At 46.6% G+C, this 18,845-nt stretch overlaps 1 protein-coding gene across 1 annotated transcript in view; it reads left to right on the top strand.

Moving 5' to 3' along the window:
- LOC144806331 (uncharacterized) overlaps positions 1-18,845 on the top strand; it is a 438,966-nt gene that overhangs the window by 33,782 nt on the left and 386,339 nt on the right. Inside the window, exons 4-5 of the mRNA XM_078672719.1 lie at positions 12,860-12,910; positions 14,763-14,882. The gene's annotated coding sequence lies outside the window, so the exon portion shown is untranslated. The remainder of the gene's footprint in view (positions 1-12,859; positions 12,911-14,762; positions 14,883-18,845) is intronic.

Here is an 18,845-nt window from a genome sequence, read left to right as displayed (position 1 = left end):
TGCAGGGAGTGTCACTTTGACACCCTCTAGCACCCCAAATACAGGCATGTGTGCCATGTGGCACACACACATGCCCTAAGGGCATGTCTGTGTGTCACATGGAACAGGTGTGCATACACAGATGTGCGTGCACACCTGAATTCGGTATTTTACCACCCAATTTGATTGGGTGGTAAAATACTGAATTCTGAAGGCCTGTGGCACTGTAAACAGTGCTACTTACATCTGGGTTTTACCGAATCGGTAAAATTACCGATTCGGTATTTTACAGATTCAGTAAATTTACAGTTTTGGTAAATTTACCGATTCTGTGAAATAATGGCCCCTACATCTCGAAAACCATTTACCGGTCGGTAACGGCCGAAATCGGCCGTTACTGACCGGTAATTGGCGACCTACATCTGGCCCAAAACCTCTTTTTGGTATAGTATAGTGAGAGCCGACTCCCCACGCTCAAGTACTCACACACACTCAGACATAGACAGACAGACACAGACACACACACACTCTCTCTGACACACATTCTCACACATACCCACCCTACCTCACATCAGAAACATATATTTAACTTCTTTATGACACCTTCAACTAGGACCATTAGTAAATAGGTTCATGCAGAATTCAAAAGATCCTTCTTGTAAGGATATCTGTGCAGTCATCCCCATGACAGGAAAGAAGAAATGCAAATGAATGAATAAAATGCTTTAGCAAGCTAAGCCTTCTTAAATTAAGAAATGAATGAAAGATAAGCCAGGAATAGAGAGAAACAGAAAAAGAAATAAGAAAGAGGCAAAAGAGTAAAATAAAGATAATAAAAACAAGGGACATAGAAAGTACGAAAGAAAGAAATGAGGCTCCCACATATTATATTCAGTGGTGCTTGTAATACGGCGGCCAGGATATCCGTCACGTTTGTGTCTGAGTAACCCGGCCAGCGAATTCTAAATCAGGCTCTTGACACTTTGCAATGTTGCTGCTGTTAACTGTGCACCATTACTTCCTCAGAAGTCACAGGCAAGAGACACCTGGTCGCCTGTAACAGGCTGTCTGAGGTTTTTTTCTCTTATTCAGGACCACCAGGGAATACCTGGCAGTGATGATGAGAATTTGTTTTTAAATGAATCCCACTTCCTGGGAGTATATTAATCAGGGAGAAAGTTCCAGGGGTGTGAGGGTCATTAGTTATTGCTTTTTAAAAACAAACTCCAGCTTTGGAAGCTTGTTCTTGAAAATAACAAAAGTTGGTGAATGGCCGCCTGAAACATCCCCAAGGGATCCAGAGAATTGTAGATCAACGTCCTATAGATGGTTGAGAGTACTTTTTGCGGTCAGGGGATTAGTTAGCAGCTGGTCCTCCAGTGGGGATGCATCCGGCAACTTCCCCCCTTCCCAGACGTGACCTTGCAGAGCGTGACCCAGCTGCAAATGTCAGAACCTTTTTTAGTCACCTAATTCATACTTTTGTTGTAGGATCGTGAAGGGCACAAGCGCCTGTCCCCTCCACACATCGCCCGGCTGCTCTAAGCTAATCAATCCCCATTTTGTGAAGCCCTGAAATCCTCCAACTGCACTTAAGAGATCACCACCATACAGTGGAATAATTTCAGTCAGCTTACCTTCTCAGCCTAAACACTTGGTAGCCTCTCTCCACACCCTTACCACTGTTTAGGTATGAGTATGTAGGGCGCACTCATACTTTCTTCGATACAGCACCAGGGTGGGGTAACCTCTCTTGCCCATGGTCAATCTATCTACCCGGTAAGCTCGAGCCTCACGGTCCACAAAAACCCAGTTGTTGACTGCCATCAGCTGCGTGGCCCAGTAGTACTTGTGAATGCTCCGGACCGCCAGTCTACCTTAATAAATTCCCCTGTGCACCTTACTCAGCACGAAGTGCCACCATCCCACAACAGGAGCCAAAGTTCTCGGTCTACCCATTGAAAGAAAATGTTTGGTGGGATCTTAAAGGACATTTTTTTCACGATGTACAGGAGACCCTGGAGTGTCATCACTTTAAATAGGACCACCCAGCCAAGTAAGGAAAGCAGGAGTGCCCGCAAGTGTGGGGCAAAGCTGGTCTAATTTCGGAAGTATGTTCCTGCCTGTGGCTCTCTTGTAATAAACACGCCCAAATATTTAAAGCCATGTAGTGTCACCCGAACTGTGCACCTAGAGTGCAGCCGCAGGGTATCTGCCACCAGCAGGAATGTTAAGGACTTCTTCCAGTTGATCTTATATCCTGAATAATCTCTAAATATGTGAAAAATGTGTAGGATTCATTCACTCGAGAAGGCTGATTACGTGTCCTACAGCAAAACGTCAGCGTAGGGGGAGATTCTCTCATCCCACTCCTGATCAACTGGAATACCCCATATGAGAGGTCCTGGCGAACCTACGCACGTGAGAAGAACATAGGAGACAAGGAACATCCCTGTCGGCGGCAAAGACTCGGGAGACTGTTTTATTGAGGCGCATGCACGCTAGAGGGGCCACATACAAGAGCTTGACAGCAGCGCCACTGGTTCAGCAAAGGAATCCCCTGTTGCATGTGGTATGCCATTAATGTGTCGGAGATATAAGCGCGTTCCCTGGTGTGGCATAAATCCCGATTGATCAGGATGAACCACTGTTGCAATTACTGTCCGCAGGCAGATCGCCAGAGCCTACGCAAGGACCTTAGTCTCAAAATTAAGCAGGGAGATAGGTCTATAAGACCCACACTCAGTTGCTGCTTCATCGTTTTTTGGGATGAACACCACCTCAGACATGCTTTGGTCCTCTGGGAGACACCCTTATTTTCAGGCAGTCTGAAACCTCCTCTGGAGGCACTCCCTGCTTTTATCCATCATGCTTTTATATAATTCTATGGGGAGCTCATTAGGCCCCGTCGCGTGCCCTGTTTGCAAGGTTACTATTGTTTTATTTATTTAGTCTACTGTCAGGTCTTGGTCTAGTGCGTCTCGGTCCTCATTCGTTAGCATTGGCAGGGTCAGGTCTTTCAGGAAGTCTCTCCCAGTATTTCCGTCCCCTTGTTGTCAGTCTCCTCAAGGATCACTGGCTTGAATTCATCCTATAGCACGCAAGCTGATTCAACAGGCCGCCCGTTCTCCTTAAAATAGAAGTCTGCTCCATCTCTCATACGAGCTTTGAACGTCTTGTCGGGCACAGAGGAGGGAGTCGAGGGGGGGCGGGCGTCGACAGAGTGCGAGGAGAGGTGAGGCGGGGGCAGCAGGCGGGCGGCGGCGCGGACCTGGGAGAGTGAGGCGCAAGGAGGGGGGCTGGGAGAGTGAGGCGCAAGGAGGGGGGCTGGGAGAGTGAGGCGCAAGGACAGGGGCGGTGGGGGCTGGGAGAGTGAGGCGCAAGGAGGGGGGTGCGCGCGTCGAGGGTGCGATGCAAGGAATGTTAAGAGCGGGCGGGAGAGCAGCATCGACAGAGGGCACAGAGGAAGGTTCTAGACGAACATTGACAGTAGGGAGGCAATCCCCTTATGTTATTCAACAAGAGGGGGACAGAAGGGCTTTTGGAAGGTCCAGCATACATGCCCAGGCCAACACTAGAGAAGAGGGGACGCAGTTCCTTAGGTGGGTCAAGAGAAGTAAAGAGAGATCAACAATGTGTATTGTCACTAGGAGAAATGGCAGTCCTAAAATAATCGTCGGGAGGGGAATTCCTCCTTTCGGAACTAGGGCTCTCACACCCCCAGCCAGCTAGGTGCCATGCTCCATCATTTGGGCCTGCTCCTCGTTGGGTCGGCGCTGCAATACCTGACGGGCACCCAAAGAGGGGCTCTTTGGCAGAGATCTTTTGTTCTTTGCCGTTTGGTGCAGTGGAGGTAAGTGACCTATAATGTGTAGATGAGATGTAATGGTAAGTGATTCAAACAGGTTGGGTAGTCCAAAGGCTGACTTTTATTCAGGTTGGCTCACCACCTGGTTAAAAGGAAGAGTGGCGACTCTGAATTAATGGTTCGGGATAACTGCGCTCTACTTCTGAGGGGTCGACATGTTTGTTGCCTCATAGTCTGGAGGATCAGTGGCGATTCATCAGGACCTAGTGAAAAACTATCAGTTTGTATGTTACATGCATATTGTGCTGTGTGTTATGTAGTTGGCTCCTCATATGCAATGCATTATTTCGCTCTTCTCATTGAGTCCATAGTCTGTTGTGCCCAGACGTAGGATCGTTTTTACTTCGAAGCGCGATAGTATGGAATCAGTGCAACATCCTTTTACGTGTTTTAGGACTGTCCATTTTATGTCTTGTGTCCCATGTCTTTATTTCTTCGCAATGTCGTACCATGGGTGCATTCTGGACTTTGCATTTAATTCTTGATCTGTGTTGAGTGATCCTCTTTTTTACTGCCTGAGTTGTTTTACCTACGCATGCAACCAGTCATAGGCATATTACACAATATATTACGTTGGTACTATTGTAATTTGTGAATTCTTCATGTATGATACTTTTGCCTCTGTATTCAAATGTATCTCCTTCGATGGCACTCGAGCATGAGATGCAATTTCCACATTGGTGGTGTCCTTTAATGTGAGGTAGTGCTAGAATGGTCTGTATGAAACCTTTGGTCTCTTCACCTGTGTATTAGCACGTACCAGTTTGTCTTTGATGTTTTTGCCAGCTGACAGCTGTCAGGGGCCTCTGTTGGTTGCTGTCTTAATTCACAGAGTTTACCATGGGTTGGGAACAAAAGTCTGATCCAAGGGGTGTACTGAGCCAGATTACTTTTGTTTGCCATGGTGGTACTGTCTGCCACCTGGGATGTATCTGTGAACAAGTTACGGTTAGGTGCTGCACAGATGAGAAGAGTTCCCCGTGGGTCAGTTCAGTATCTCAGGAGAGTGTAGATAGAGGTATCCAACTGAGTTCAAAGGGGCATAGAACTGATGATTGCCTCTGAAGTAGAGGGCCACTGTCCATGTTCTTTCACCTAAGCATGTAATCAGATGTAGTATTCATATATAGGCAATCAACGTAGCATCAGTTTGGTACATTCATGATTGATTTAATGCCTTAGATCCATATTGAAATAGTCTTATTGAGGAACACCAAGTCGCTTATTCTTATTAACCGCATGCGTGCGGCGGTTATTTTTACCATGTGCGGCTTTATTCTAAAAGCCGCGTTACATGACGAGCAGAGCTCGTCATGAGCATGCGAGCGGCGCAACTCATGACGAGCTCAGCTCTTCATGAGCATGGAAGGGGTTAAGGGATGCAATATCAATAAGCTGGTAATCACCATCGCATCCAGTCAGATAAAATCTTGAAAGGATTATTGCCTTTGATAAGTACTAGCGTGTAGTCTCGTCGGGTATGCCGGGTGATTGCCTATATATCTATCCTACATCTGATTACGGAAATAGCACCTTGGTGAGCTTCCCTGCACCTGCTTCACTAATGATTGCTGCTCCTGTGTGGGCATAGGGTAGGCTTCAGTGAGCTCTTACCCCTTCTTCAGCCCTGGTGCCACTGTGCCTGCTGCACTAACAATAGATGTGCCCATGTGCTGTGTAGTGTTCAATCTACAAGGATACAGAACACTAAAAAGGCCTTTGCTGCAACTGTCCAGCTGACCAGTGGCATGGACTGGACTGGTCCCGGCTGTTGGTCCTTGACTGAGCCCATATGAGGCTCTACGTGCTTCCCCTGAGGTCCTGGGAGGCTATAGAAGTGCACTCCTATTATGGAAGAAGACTTAAAGGACTAAAGTCAAAAGGTAAAATCTTTGACCAGCACGAACCTGGTTGGTGTATCCGACCTGACTTCCATCGTGGTCACCATCAATTTATGCCTAGGTCTTCCGCAACAATGGAGTATGATTGGCACCTTGTGATTCTTGGCACTATCGCTATTTGAAGCGTTACATTTCATATCTAAGATTCCGCTTATTGGGTTTTGTCATTTTAGTGTTATTTTGTTCATTACATTTTACATTATTTTTCTATTTTGTTTTTTTATATTTATTGTTTTGCATTTTGACTTTTACTGTTTTGGTTTCTGCATACATATTTTACATATTGTCCTATGTTAAGCCTGCCTGTTCCGTGTCTTAGGTACCAGGGTTTGACTCCAGGTTACTTTTAATAGCGTTGAGAATTCACTCTGGCAGGGGTTGTGATTTTTCCTCTTTCACCACAAATAATAATTCAATTTCTTGCAGAAACTAGCAGAGTTTTTAGAAATTATCTGCAAATAGGCAGTTGATAACCTACCAGGGTTGAAGCACTTGGAATATGGGACGAGTATCGTATGGGAACAGAACCTCTACAAAATTCAGTTTAGAGATAAACCAAGCTTCACGTTTGAACGTCACAACTTTTTAAAACAAATATATTGCAGCTCTTTGCATTTTGACAGCCCCAAGCAAATTTGAGAACAGAGTGGATGTATGTAGCAGAGACGAGTTTGTGTTTAACTGTTTATCTAAGAATTTGCAGGAGAGATTACTGAGCTGCAGGAACCCAACTCTCCCCGAGAGGTGAACATTCCTAAAAGCATAGAGCGCTACACGCTTCCATCTAGAACACTGACCTCTGAGGAGGGCGCATCACCAGTGAGTCTCATTCTTGGGACTGCTCTGGGTTGTTCTGTGAACTCCAGAGACCGAGCAAAAAGGAATTGGGCTGAGAAAGCTCATCATGGCAGTTGTTACGAATGAATGAAATTAAATGAAATGTCAACTTATAAAGCGCGGTTGCTGCCCTGGGGCGTCCAAGCGCTAGCGACCAGCTGTAAAATTGCTTAAAAGGCAGAAAAAAGAGTTAGAAAGGAGCATTAAACAGAAAAGTCTTCAGCTGTTTCCGAAAGGTGGAAAGGTTTGTATTGGACCTGAGTTGAAACGGGAGTGAATTCCACAGCTTGGCGGCGTTGTAAATAAACCTCCTGCCGCCAGCTCTTGCCTTTTTTATTCTGGGGACTATAGCCTTACATGCCTGGCTAGAACGAAGGATTCTGCTAGGATGATACTGTGTTGCTAGGTCCCGAGTAATGGCCGGTCCCGTGTCCCAAAAAGCTTGGTGGAATATACACATCGCCTTAAAGGCGATTCTTTGTCGCACTGGAAGCCAGTGCAGGCTGTGCAGACCAGGTTTGGCTGACAGCCTGCGCGGCAGCTGGAGCACGGTGCGAGCCGCACAATTTTGCACAATCTTGAGCTTGCGCAGTGTATATTCCGGAAGGCCAAGATAGAGGACGTTGTTAGAATCCAAGCAGGACTGAATCAAACCCTGAATGGCTACCTGCTTTGCCTCCACCGGCAGAAGAGGAAGAACTTTCTTCAGCATCCTTAGGAGGCCGAAGCAAGTAGCCGCACGTTTTGTGGCCTGAGTGTTAAAAGAAAGGGTCTTGTCTAGCCAAACCCCAAGGCTTTTTATATTGTCCTTGGGTATTGGGGGGGGTACCAAGACATGAGGGCCACAAGGGGTTAACAGAAGTAAGGTTAGTGGGACCCAGGAGCATCAGCTCCGTTTTGTCCCCATTCAGCTTAAGGAGAGAGGAAGTCCCTTTACCTCCTCTAAGCATTTTGCCAGACCACCTGGGGATGGCAAGCACTGCTCCTGCGCCAAGGAGACCACTAGCTGAGTGTCGTCCGCATAGGAGATGATCTTGATGCCAAACGGACGAACAACCTCAGCCAGTGGTCTCATGTAGATGTTAAAAAGCGCAGGGCTTAAAGAGGAATCCTGCGGGACTCCACACTTCAGTGGCCTGCTTGAGGATACGGATTCCCCATCAAAAATTTGGAAAGACCTATCACTCAAAAAGGATTTGAACCATAGCCATGCTCCGCCAACTATTCCGACACTCGACAGGCGTCCCAGCAAGATGTCATGGCTGACCGTGTCGAATGCCGCGCTTAGATCAAGGAGGATCACTGCCACTGACCCTCCCTGATCCAAGATCTTTCTGGTTGCCTCAGTGACTGCCAGCAGGGCGGTCTCTGTCCCATGTCTGGATCTAAAGCCCGTCTGGATAGCATCTAAAAGTTGGTTGTTCTCAAGGAAATGCACCAGATGGACGTTGATGTGCCTCTCAAGAACTTTGCTTACCCAAGGGAGCAGAGAGATAGGACGATAACTACTGAAGTCACCGGGGTCCAGATTAAGTTTTTTTAGCAGAGCACGCACCATGGCCCGCTTACAGGCAGGCGGCACGATACAGGAAGTAATGGAGGCATTTAGAAGGTTCAAGATGGTCGGCAAAATAACCTGAGGTGGCAGCATCATGATTTCTGGGGGTGCTGGATCACATGGAGATCCGGATTTTACTTTGCTGGCTATGGAAGCTAAAGATTCAGGGTCTAGTGGCGGAAAGTGATCTAGTGTAATAAGAGATTGGGATGGCATATCCTCCCAGATTGTCTGGTCCTGGGCTATGGGCCGTGGTGCTATAGAGGGGAAAAAATAATAGATTTGAGTGACTTTCTGAGAAAAGAAATCTGCCAAGTTATTGCAGTGGGCTGTGGATTTGTCCAAGTACATGATAGGGGAGGGAAGTTTGGTCAACTTCTTCACTATTTGGAAGATCTCCTTGGCTTGGACTTAGCTTGTATAATTTTATTGTGGCGCCGCGGCCAGGGCGACTGACGCTGGAATCTGGGGACCACGGTTCGATCCCCGGCGGCAGGTTAGCCCAGCACCATGTGACTCTGGGCAATAGCTCGCTTAATCTTCCCGACGGCCCCCCAGCGCCTAGAGACCCTTACGGGTGATTGTGCGCTTTACAAATGTGGACTTTACTTTACTTTATCAGCGAAGTATATAGATTGCGCAGATTTGACCTCAGCTTAATAGATTTTAATTGCCTCTCTATATTGGACTTTATCGTCCAGTGCGTAGCCTAAACGCCAGCGTCTTTCCATTTTCCTAAAATGGCGTTTCTTATCCCTAAGGAGCTCTGAGTACCAGGGGGCAGTTTTTTTAGAACGTTTCAATGTAATTTTGCTAAGGGGTAGAGTGGCATCGATGGACTGTGCAATCCAGTCTTTAAATTCCTGGTTGGCTACACATGGATCCTCATTGTAGGAGGGCTGGCCCATCTCAAGTCTACTGGTCCATAATTCGACTGGTAGTTTGGCCCAGCTTCTAGCCCTCCTTACGATAGATCTAGAAGGTACTGCCTTGGGTATAGTCCAGGTGAGAGGCACCAATAGATGGTCGGTCCAAGGGAGGGGAATTTGCAGTCCCACCGCGATCTCTGTGCAATTACTAAACACAGGGTCCAGCAAGTGGCCTTTAATATGGGTGGGAGCCTTTACTCGTTGGACTAGCTGTAATGCCGCTAGATCATCTATAAGTGACATAGCAGTATGGTCCAGGGCGACATCAAAATGAAAATTAAGGTTCCCTAGCAAAGTAAAGTTAGAGGCGATTCTGGCTCGTTCTGCTAGGACGGTCGGAAGGTGGCTGTGGAACTGTTTAGAGGGTCCCGGGGGGGCGATATACAACAGTACCAGAAAAACAGTTGTTAGGGGAAAATTCCAGACTGAACGCTAGACTCTCGCAGTCTGGAATTTATTCAGGGATGACTCGACAGTGATATTGTTCTTTATATATAATGGCTAGGTCTCCTCCTCCCCCCTCGGGGTGATCCCGCCGCGTAATTTGAAAACCCGGGGGAAGGGCTGTCGCTATATCGGGGTCAGAGTCCGTCGTAAGCCATGTCTCTGTGAGAAAGACTGCATCTGGCATACGTTCTTCCAACAGAAGGGCGAGTTCTATCTTGTGTTTCGGAAGGGATCTACAGTTCAACAATAGCATGCAATAGTCCTGCTTCGCTTCCTGAGGCTGCATCGGTTTAAGGATCTCTTTAGACCTTGAACAAAACGCTGGTAGCTCTGGGGCATAAAAAGGGTTCGAACAGCAACCAGGTCCTAAAGGCCTCATACTGTGAAGGGATTCCGCGCTATAATACCTGGGTTTTGATGGCTGCGATGAAGGGGGTTGGTCCTAAGCCCGGTTCAGGTGCGGACGGGCGCAGACGGGCTTGCCTTTGGCGCGCCGCTGGCGTGCCCGCTGTGCCCGCCCGCTGCGCGGTCGGGGAAGCGTCATTCTTTTATCCTCAGTGGAGGAGGGCGTGAAGCGTCCTACTGCTGGACCGCTACCCTATTCCTCCCACCAAGATGGCGTCCCCCCTCCTAGCCTTCTGGCGTCAGCACCTAAATCGGCTGTACCGGTCAAGGAACGGCTGCGAGGGGCCTGGGTACGACGTAATTCTCCCACCGAGGGGTCAGGGATGAGTGCTGATAAAAATGAGCGATTAAAATATTTATAATGTTTTAAAAATATTTTCAGCAAATCAATTTATTAAATGCCCGTGGGCAACAGGGATAGCATAAAGAGCCCCCAGCTTCCGCCGCAGGGGAGAAAAAAAGCAATTCTAAGCCAACACGACAAGACGGCCCTTAAGTAACCTGGGCGGGCGGGAGGCGTCCTACTGCTGGACCGCTACCCTATTCCTCCCACCAAGATGGCGTCCCCCCTCCTAGCCTTCCGGCGTCAGCACCTGAATCGGCTGTACCGGTCAAAGAACAGCTGCGAGGGGCCTCGGTACGACGTAATTCTCCCACGAGGGGTCAGGGATGAGTGCTGATAAAAATGAGCGATTAAAATATAATGTTTTAAAAATATTTTCAGCAAATCAATTTATTAAATGCCAGTGGGCAACAGGGATAGCATAAAGAGCCCCCGGCTTCCGCCTCAGGGGAGAAAAAAAGCAATTTTAAGCCAACACGACAAGACGGCCCCTAAGTAACCTGGGCGGACGGGAAGCGTCCTACTGCTGGACCGCTACCCTATTCCTCCCACCAAGATGGCGTCCCCCCTCCTAGCCTTCCGGCGTCAGCACCTGAATCGGCTGTACCGGTCAAGGAACAGCTGCGAGGGGCCTCGGTACGACGTAATTCTCCCACGAGGGGTCAGGGATGAGTGCTGATAAAAATGAGCGATTAAAATATGTTTTAAAAATATTTTCAGCAAATCAATTTATTAAATGCCAGTGGGCAACAGGGATAGCATAAAGAGCCCCCGGCTTCCGCCTCAGGGGAGAAAAAAAGCAATTTTAAGCCAACACGACAAGACGGCCCTTAAGTAACCTGGGCGGGCGGGAAGCGTCCTACTGCTGGACCGCTACCCTATTCCTCCCACCAAGATGGCGTCCCCCCTCCTAGCCTTCCGGCGTCAGCACCTGAATCGGCTGTACCGGTCAAGGAACGGCTGCGAGGGGCCTCGGTACGACGTAATTCTCCCACCGAGGGGTCAGGGATGAGTGTTGATAAAAATGAGCGATTAAAATATTTATAATGTTTTAAAAATATTTTCAGCTAATCAATTTATTAAATGCCCGTGGGCAACAGGGATAGCATAAAGAGCCCCCGGCTTCCGCCTCAGGGGAGAAAAAAGCAATTCAGTTACAGGTGTGGGTTTAAGGCACACGTGGGAAGTAATGAGAAATGCCCGGATCAAGGACAGTGTTGCAGTGTTGGGGCATTTTCAAGCAGTATGAGTGTATGCACTACTGCTGCACAATTGATGTTAATGAGGAAGAATGTCCCCAGAGGGAATAACTTAGTTTTAGCCATTGATTCCATAGTTCGTTCCACCTTCATGCGACAGGTAATGTGTCCCTTGTGTATCATTCATGCTGGTGCGGTGCTGTTAAATGGAATGGCGGATTCAGGACTACCCATCAAGATTTTGTGTGATGTAGCCTTTGATAAAACTAGAGATGTGAGAAACAGCTGGCCAGCTCCAGTATAAATCCCCACACCTTAGGTGAGCAGGATATCGATATATGCTGGATTACTTTGTTAGTCTGCTGGAATGATTGGGTAAAAAGATTCACTCAAAAATGTGTATCTATCAATGGAAGGTAAGGGATGGAATGGCAGAATCAGACTAAGTTGGTTTCGCTATGAGGCCGGTTCCTGATAATCCAGCGGTGTTGAGTGACATGCCTGTATCGAATGTAGATTTTGATGCAAATGACCTTAATAATACTTTACTACATTCTCCTGATGTTTACCGAGTGGGAGCAGTGAATTGTTTGAGCATTGTATCAAACTTAAAGCTCAGGCAGTACCTCTCATTCATAGAGTGTGCTCTGTTTTTCTGAGGGTACAGAGTGAGCTTACTGAACTCTTACATGATTTATGCTGTCACCAATTCTTCTGAATTGTTTTGCCAGTTTTATTGTCCAGAAGAGGTCTGGGGGCATGCATCTTTTAAAGTTCACAGACCACAGCCCTTTGCTTTGAACCCTTAATGATGCCAGTCAGGCTGCTAAGGCTGTTTTTAAAATTACATCTTTGGCATCAAATTAATAAACAGAGACAGAAACTACAGGGCTGGCTGCTTATCTAGAAAGACATTTTTGGGTAGTTTGGGTGACGAGGATTTGGATTTTCATGAATGTTTGTGGCAGCAGTGTTAGACGTTGTCCATGATGCTGCTTTTGCTGACCCAGGAGTGGTGCCAGTTAACAAGGACTTCACAGATGGTCTCCCCTGGGGCTGGTGCTTAAGTGCTGAGGTGTTTGGGTGTACTCAAGTGGCGGCAGAGCTAGCTGTGGCTCTGGGTATGGTTATGAGACCCGATTCTTTTGTCCTGCTTGGTAAGCCGAGACCGTGCTTATTAATATTCACCCAATGTGAGTGGTGAGATCCGCATTGCTGGTCTGCCTGAAGTTGTGATGCTGCCGACAGTAGCGTGTCTGCTAAAAGCAATGGCGTGACTGTTGGAACTATAAAGCGAAATAAGAGAAAGTTATCTTCCAACACCACAGTCTTCGTGACTGAGACCAGGAATACTGAAGACTCTGAGACTCACAGCAGTAATTTCTCCTTTCAGAGCGTTATCGCTGCAGATGGAGTGAAGCCCAGAAGTAAGCACATTACTAAGGTACCAACAAAGTTTAATATTTTTCAATTGTATTAACTGTTTCTCTTTTGCAGCATTTGGAAATGCATTTTCTAGTTTTGTTGCTTTTGTTTAGTTTTTTCTTGTAGGCTGTTACCTTTGGTTTAAAGGGAAAGATGTTGTAGTGTGTGACCTTAATGCTGCAGTTTGCATTTCATTACCATCATTTGCTTATCCTGGAAAATCTCCAGGGTGCAGGAGGTTTGCTGTTTCAGAGTTCCTTCTTCAGCTTCTGGACAGTTGTCGCTCTGTGGCGATCTCTGGTCCTGTTTCTCTGCTCTTCTTGTAGTAGCTCTTATCAGAGCTTCATCCATCCTCCCGCCAACGATAATAAGATGCCAGGCATCACCCAGCACACAACACAGACTATGATAAGCTACGTCTATCTGCTTGACGCAGTAAGAGCGTGGATAAAGTTCTCCGGGTCTATCAGGCTGTGAATGTAACCTAAGGGCTTAAGATGAAATGAAGAGCTTACCTCCTTCCTGAGTGGCTCCAGACTGCTGTGTGCAGACCCGATAGCTGGCAGCACCCTGGAGTATGTATGTGTAAATCAGATTACGTTGGAAGTAACCTGCAATATAGTGGCAGACAGCACCCTGCCAACAAGTAGGATTTCTCATAGTATTTTATTTCCTGACACATTAATGGAGATTGTCTTTTAACTGGCAGAAGAACAACACTGACCGTACATTTTTCTGGGTTTGTCTTTAAAATGACGTACACATTAGGAATGGCATTTCGTTCTGCTGGAATAATAACACAAGTTATCTTTCACTCTGCTATGATGTTGCTATGATGTTGGCTGCAATGCCTTCCATGTTTCATTCAAATGTGCTTTCTACAGGGCACATACATGATTTGCTGCTGTAGATAAATAATGCTCCTGTGTACTGTGGCAGACTCAGAAATATTGAAAAACTTCATGATTTCACTTTCAGCACTTCATAGTCAAACCTTTCAATTTTTGACTCAATCATTTGGCAGAAACATAACCTAGTACCATTAAAATAGCTGTGATGGGGAACATTCATGTGGGGTTAGGACTGGCTCGACCAGAGTGCTTGCTGACTCGGAGGAGTATGGAGTTGATCACCTTGCCTGGTCCGGTGTGGAACCAAGCCAGCGAGGCTTTGCTGCAGACTCATTTGCCCTGATAGCTGGTCAACAGTTTGAGGAGGAGGAGGTGAAGAGCTGGCTAAGTGTGCCATGAGGCTGGCAGTTCAGTACATCCCTGAGAAGTGAGCTTTGAGTCGATGTAGTGTTCCTCTTATACCACGTGCAATTCATCCTCTCCAAAGCCTCAAGAATTCCTGGGTGTGAAGGGCGGCTGATTCTGATTGGGTGCTTGATAGTTTTCCAGAAACTCATGTTCTTGATTGTTCATGTTTGTCAGTAGTTAATTAAACACTTCCATGGATTGTATCTCTTCAGTGACACAAGTTGCAATAAAAGATTATTTGCTGTTGCAAATAAATATGAATGGCCGACGAGCCTCTGTAGGTCAAAGAATGGAAGGGCTGGGGCACTGTCATTCATCTCACTGCTAAACAGAGCAGTGTCATGCTTCACCCTCACTCAGGCCTCTGTTTTTAACTAACATCACTTAGAACACTGGGACTTTAGAACCCATCCTTTTAATGAGAAAAACAAAACTACAAGTCCCATAAGCAATAGTGGTGGAAGGTGTCTGTCACGCATGACCTGGGGGCAACATCAGATTCAGCACATCCAGTTCCATTTTTTAAGTATTTGAGACAATATTGAATTTATAACCTTTGTTTTTTATGGTCATGAGTCACCAGAATACTAAAAATGTGTCTTTTATTTTCAGGGTCAATTAAGTAATGGTCACCAGCTTGGAAGCTCTGTTAAATCTTCAGTATTTGTCATTGATCTCCACGTGTGGCTGGTTTGGGTCTGCCCCCTGCATCTATCCAGATAACTTGCACAGGTAAGGAGCTTGTAGCAGCAACATAAAACAGACAAATCACTGTATACTGTTTTTGGAGGTTCAGTCCCAGCGACATTATTTGTAACTGAACGCAGACACCGTAGGAAGCATGTGCTTTTAAGACAAGTTGCGTTCACTCACCTGAAGGTGACATGCTTCCTCATTGGGCTATACTCCTCACCAGGCCGTCGCTACAATGCCTGGCGGGCAGCACAAGAGCGCACTTTGTCTCACATCTTTTATTAAGTACGCCGGATGAGCATAGTAGGACAGAGGATGTTGCGTCATAAGATGTGAGATTGGTGAAGTCTGAATATAAGATCAACTATCGACCAGTTGCCACAATATAGTTAACCCCTTCGCTGCGGCGGCTATTCCGCTGCAGCGCTACGGGGGCGGGGGGGCCGCGCAGCGCTCACACGCTGGTGACGGAAGCGCTCCGTCACCAGCCTCGGGTGAGCTGTGCTGATGACGGAGCGGTTCCGTAATGGCCCCGCACACTCAATAGAACGTGCCGCGCAGGAGAGAAATGAGCGTCAACGTTTTTCATGCCTTGTGTAGTCATGGAGCAATCTGTTGGCATTTCATCAGGACCAAATATGGGAAAATGGGTAAATGTGACCTAATCTTCTCCACAACGTGAGGAGCTCTGTAACTCAAAGCCCTGCACCGTGCATAGGTGATAAGGTGCCCATTAACTTCTTACTACCACAGGTGAGCACTGTTTAACAGAGTGCACTGGATACGGTAACCCTCCTAAAATTCAGGACATATTGACTTATCCAATAGCGAGGACGCCGCATCAGAGGGCAATTGGTTTGAAAAGTACATGCTTCCTAGGGTGCCTGCGTTCAGGTAGAGATAATGTCTGTGGGACTGAACCTCCAGAACAGTATACTGTGAGTTGATTTATATGAAGAATGTGTATACTGGACTGACATTTTCCTCAGCATCTCTTGTGCTATGTAAAATAAAACGCAACACACCGCGAGGCCAACAAATCTATCATACATTTAATGCAAAAATAGCAAAAGGCCAAGCAAACTAACAAGTGACAATTGTCTTTGCAATGGACGAGAGCATCCACCCTAAAGCAAGTTGAAGTATATAATGCTAATGCTACACAAGGTATTTTTATACACTTTTCTCCTAATACAAGTCAATAAAACATGAACACGTGATAGAAACAGTTACTGAAACGACACTAATGAGTAGGAGGCAGGATCTTCTCTCCAGGTGAATTTGAGGAGTCCGTGAGGTGCAGATAAAAGATACACAGACAAGCTGCAGAATTCACTGTTTCTGGAAATAACACTTCTGTTTGTCAATATTCAATTTACTACAAGATACAGGAAAGTGTGCAGATGCACATCACTAAATAAAATGGTCCTGAGCCCTAATAGAATCATGTAACTTTGCAGGCATATTAAGGCGAACAGTCACATCAAATTAATATAAGAATATTGTAATTTGGTAATGTAATTATCAATTCACGTTGTGGCATTGATGTGTATGATGTGTAAACAATTATCGGTATTAAAGAAACCAGTATATCCAGTTATGCTTTCTCAATTCCTTCTTCGTAGAGGCCACCACTGCTGCTATCCAGCCATATTCAGCAGTGCCTCCTGTGACCTGGAATCCTGCACTTAATCAATACCAAAGGTTGTCAATGCTTCTAGCCAACCCCGGTCACTGGAGTCACTCGCACCCCCCCCACCCTTGGGCCTCTTATTCCTTTAGCCAGCTCCAGTCAATAGTGGCCCCTTGGGCCTGTATGTAAGCCTACTAGCCAGATCCTGTTAGTATTGGCCCCTGGGACTTGTTATCATTCTGGCCAACTTGAGTCATTAGTAGCACCTTGGGACTAGTGATCCTACTAACCAGCTTCAGTCAGTATTGGCTCCCTAAGACCTATTATCCTGCTAAGTAACTCCAGTCAGTAGTGACCCCTGTACCTTAATTCCTGCTAATATTCAAAACCAGAGGTTAACTTTACTGCCAACCAGTTCCAGTCAATATTGACATGTATTGTTACCCTGCTTGTAATGAATAACAGAAGCCAGCGTTGTTGCTAGCCAGCTCCAGTCACCAGTGCCCGTCACATATTATCCTCAATAGGATCAATGCCCAAGGCCTGTGCAGCTGCTAACCTGCTCTAGTCAGCAGTGACTTCCCGGACCTGTTATTCTGCATATAATCAGCATGTCTTCAGACCTAAATACACTCACCCCACATCCTTACTGTATATTAGCAATTATTTACTTACATCATACAGTAGGTAACGCACTATATCACACGATCCCAAAAACAAAGAAAATAAAAAAATGCCTAAGCCTTCAGTACTCCACCTTGTCAAAAATGACCAAATCACACCAAGCACTATAGCCTGCCACATCACATGGCACACTCAGCCACAACATGACGATACCACAGCATGGATTTGGGGCCATTAATCCTCTGTTCTAGGCATGTATGCTGTAGATGCACATGCTTTGCATACTCCTGCCATCTTGTGTTGGGTCCGGATGTTTGCAAGTTGTTTATCTTTGAAGAAGTCTTTCCAGTCACGAGGTAAGGTGACCACCTTTTGGTGATAGTGCACATGGGCATTGACTCCATTGTTAGATTGTTTTTTACCCCAAACGGGTTCGGGTGCATATTGCTGCACTCCGAAACCGCTCTTCAGGTTCCCCTCAGTGCGCAGTCCACTCTACCCTCAACTGTATTGTTTCAGTACGCGTTTCCCTGTTCTCCTCGTTTCAAATAGTTTGGAAAACTCTCAATTTTTGATAGAAAACCTTGTGGGCAACCGTCGGGCCTTGCTGCGTAGGGCCAGCCATCTGCAAATGGAACAGACTCCATTCCATTTCTGTCCTGAGTGCCACACCAAGTACCCTCCACCGACGTACATCAAGTTTGTAACTTGTTCCTCTCTCCGGAGCACAAGAAGGAAGACTGCGACCCTTGTAAGTCGTTTCGGTCCAAGAGGACTCTACCCGATCATCAGGCTCGATGACAAGAGAGGCAGCATCAAAGCGTTCAGCATGAGAAGAAGCTCATCTCGATGCCAGAGCACAATCGCTGGGGTATGCTGGGGCAGTCATGTGATTGCAATTCTACGTCATGCCAGTACCATATGTATAGGTTATCTTGCGCCCTTCTGACATCTAAACAGGCCTAATAAACAGCATTTGGGTGTCAGCTCAATACTAAGTTGTGTGGCATGCACCATTTCTTCGACAGCTTGTTGCTAGAAGGAGTGTATTGCATCGCAGGACCATGGTTAATGTACGAAATCAGCCCCCACAATGTTGCAGCGCAAGCATATATCTGGCCAAGACCCGACCATTCGATGAAGGTCTTGTGCCGTTTAGTAGGTTCTTCGCAGAAAATTATAATGTATCAGTCGAAAATGGGCATTACTAGAAACCATGCGTATTAGTTCACAGGCCTGCTGCCAGTCTTGATCTTCCATTGGAATGTCAAAGTCTAAATTCCAGGCCTCTCGGGCCGTGTGTAGTGCCTACTGTATCTGATCGCATTGTTCTGTAAAGATGCATAATTAGGTGTCTACACGCACCATAGGTTAGCAGTATCTCAAGGGTTGGAGTATGCGGCGGAGCTGTCGGACAGCATGGCCAGTTGTGCTTAGTTGTGTCTGCCAAGCACGCATGTTGTAAAAATTGCCCCTGGCTTAGACCAAACTCTTTGCGGGCATGTTTAAAGGGGATAAGTCTCATCTGGGTACAATTCACCTTATTGCTCGCATCCCCCTCACTCCATGCCTTGAAGGACATACTGAGTGCCATCTGCCTGATTGGTTTTAATATCCAGATTGGGAGCTCCCTATGGAATGGTGCGCGCTTAAGTACTCTCACTACAAACCAATGCCATACTCTGGCCGTTTGTCGCACAATATATGGATTAGCTCTTGGTGTTCCCGATTCTTCCATTAACAGC

The sequence above is a fragment of the Lissotriton helveticus genome (genome assembly GCF_964261635.1).
Source record: "Lissotriton helveticus chromosome 1_1 unlocalized genomic scaffold, aLisHel1.1 SUPER_1_unloc_63, whole genome shotgun sequence".
Taxonomy (NCBI): Eukaryota; Metazoa; Chordata; class Amphibia; order Caudata; family Salamandridae; genus Lissotriton; species Lissotriton helveticus.
Note: the sequence above shows the minus strand (reverse complement) of the source record. Positions and strands in the feature narration are given on the sequence as shown.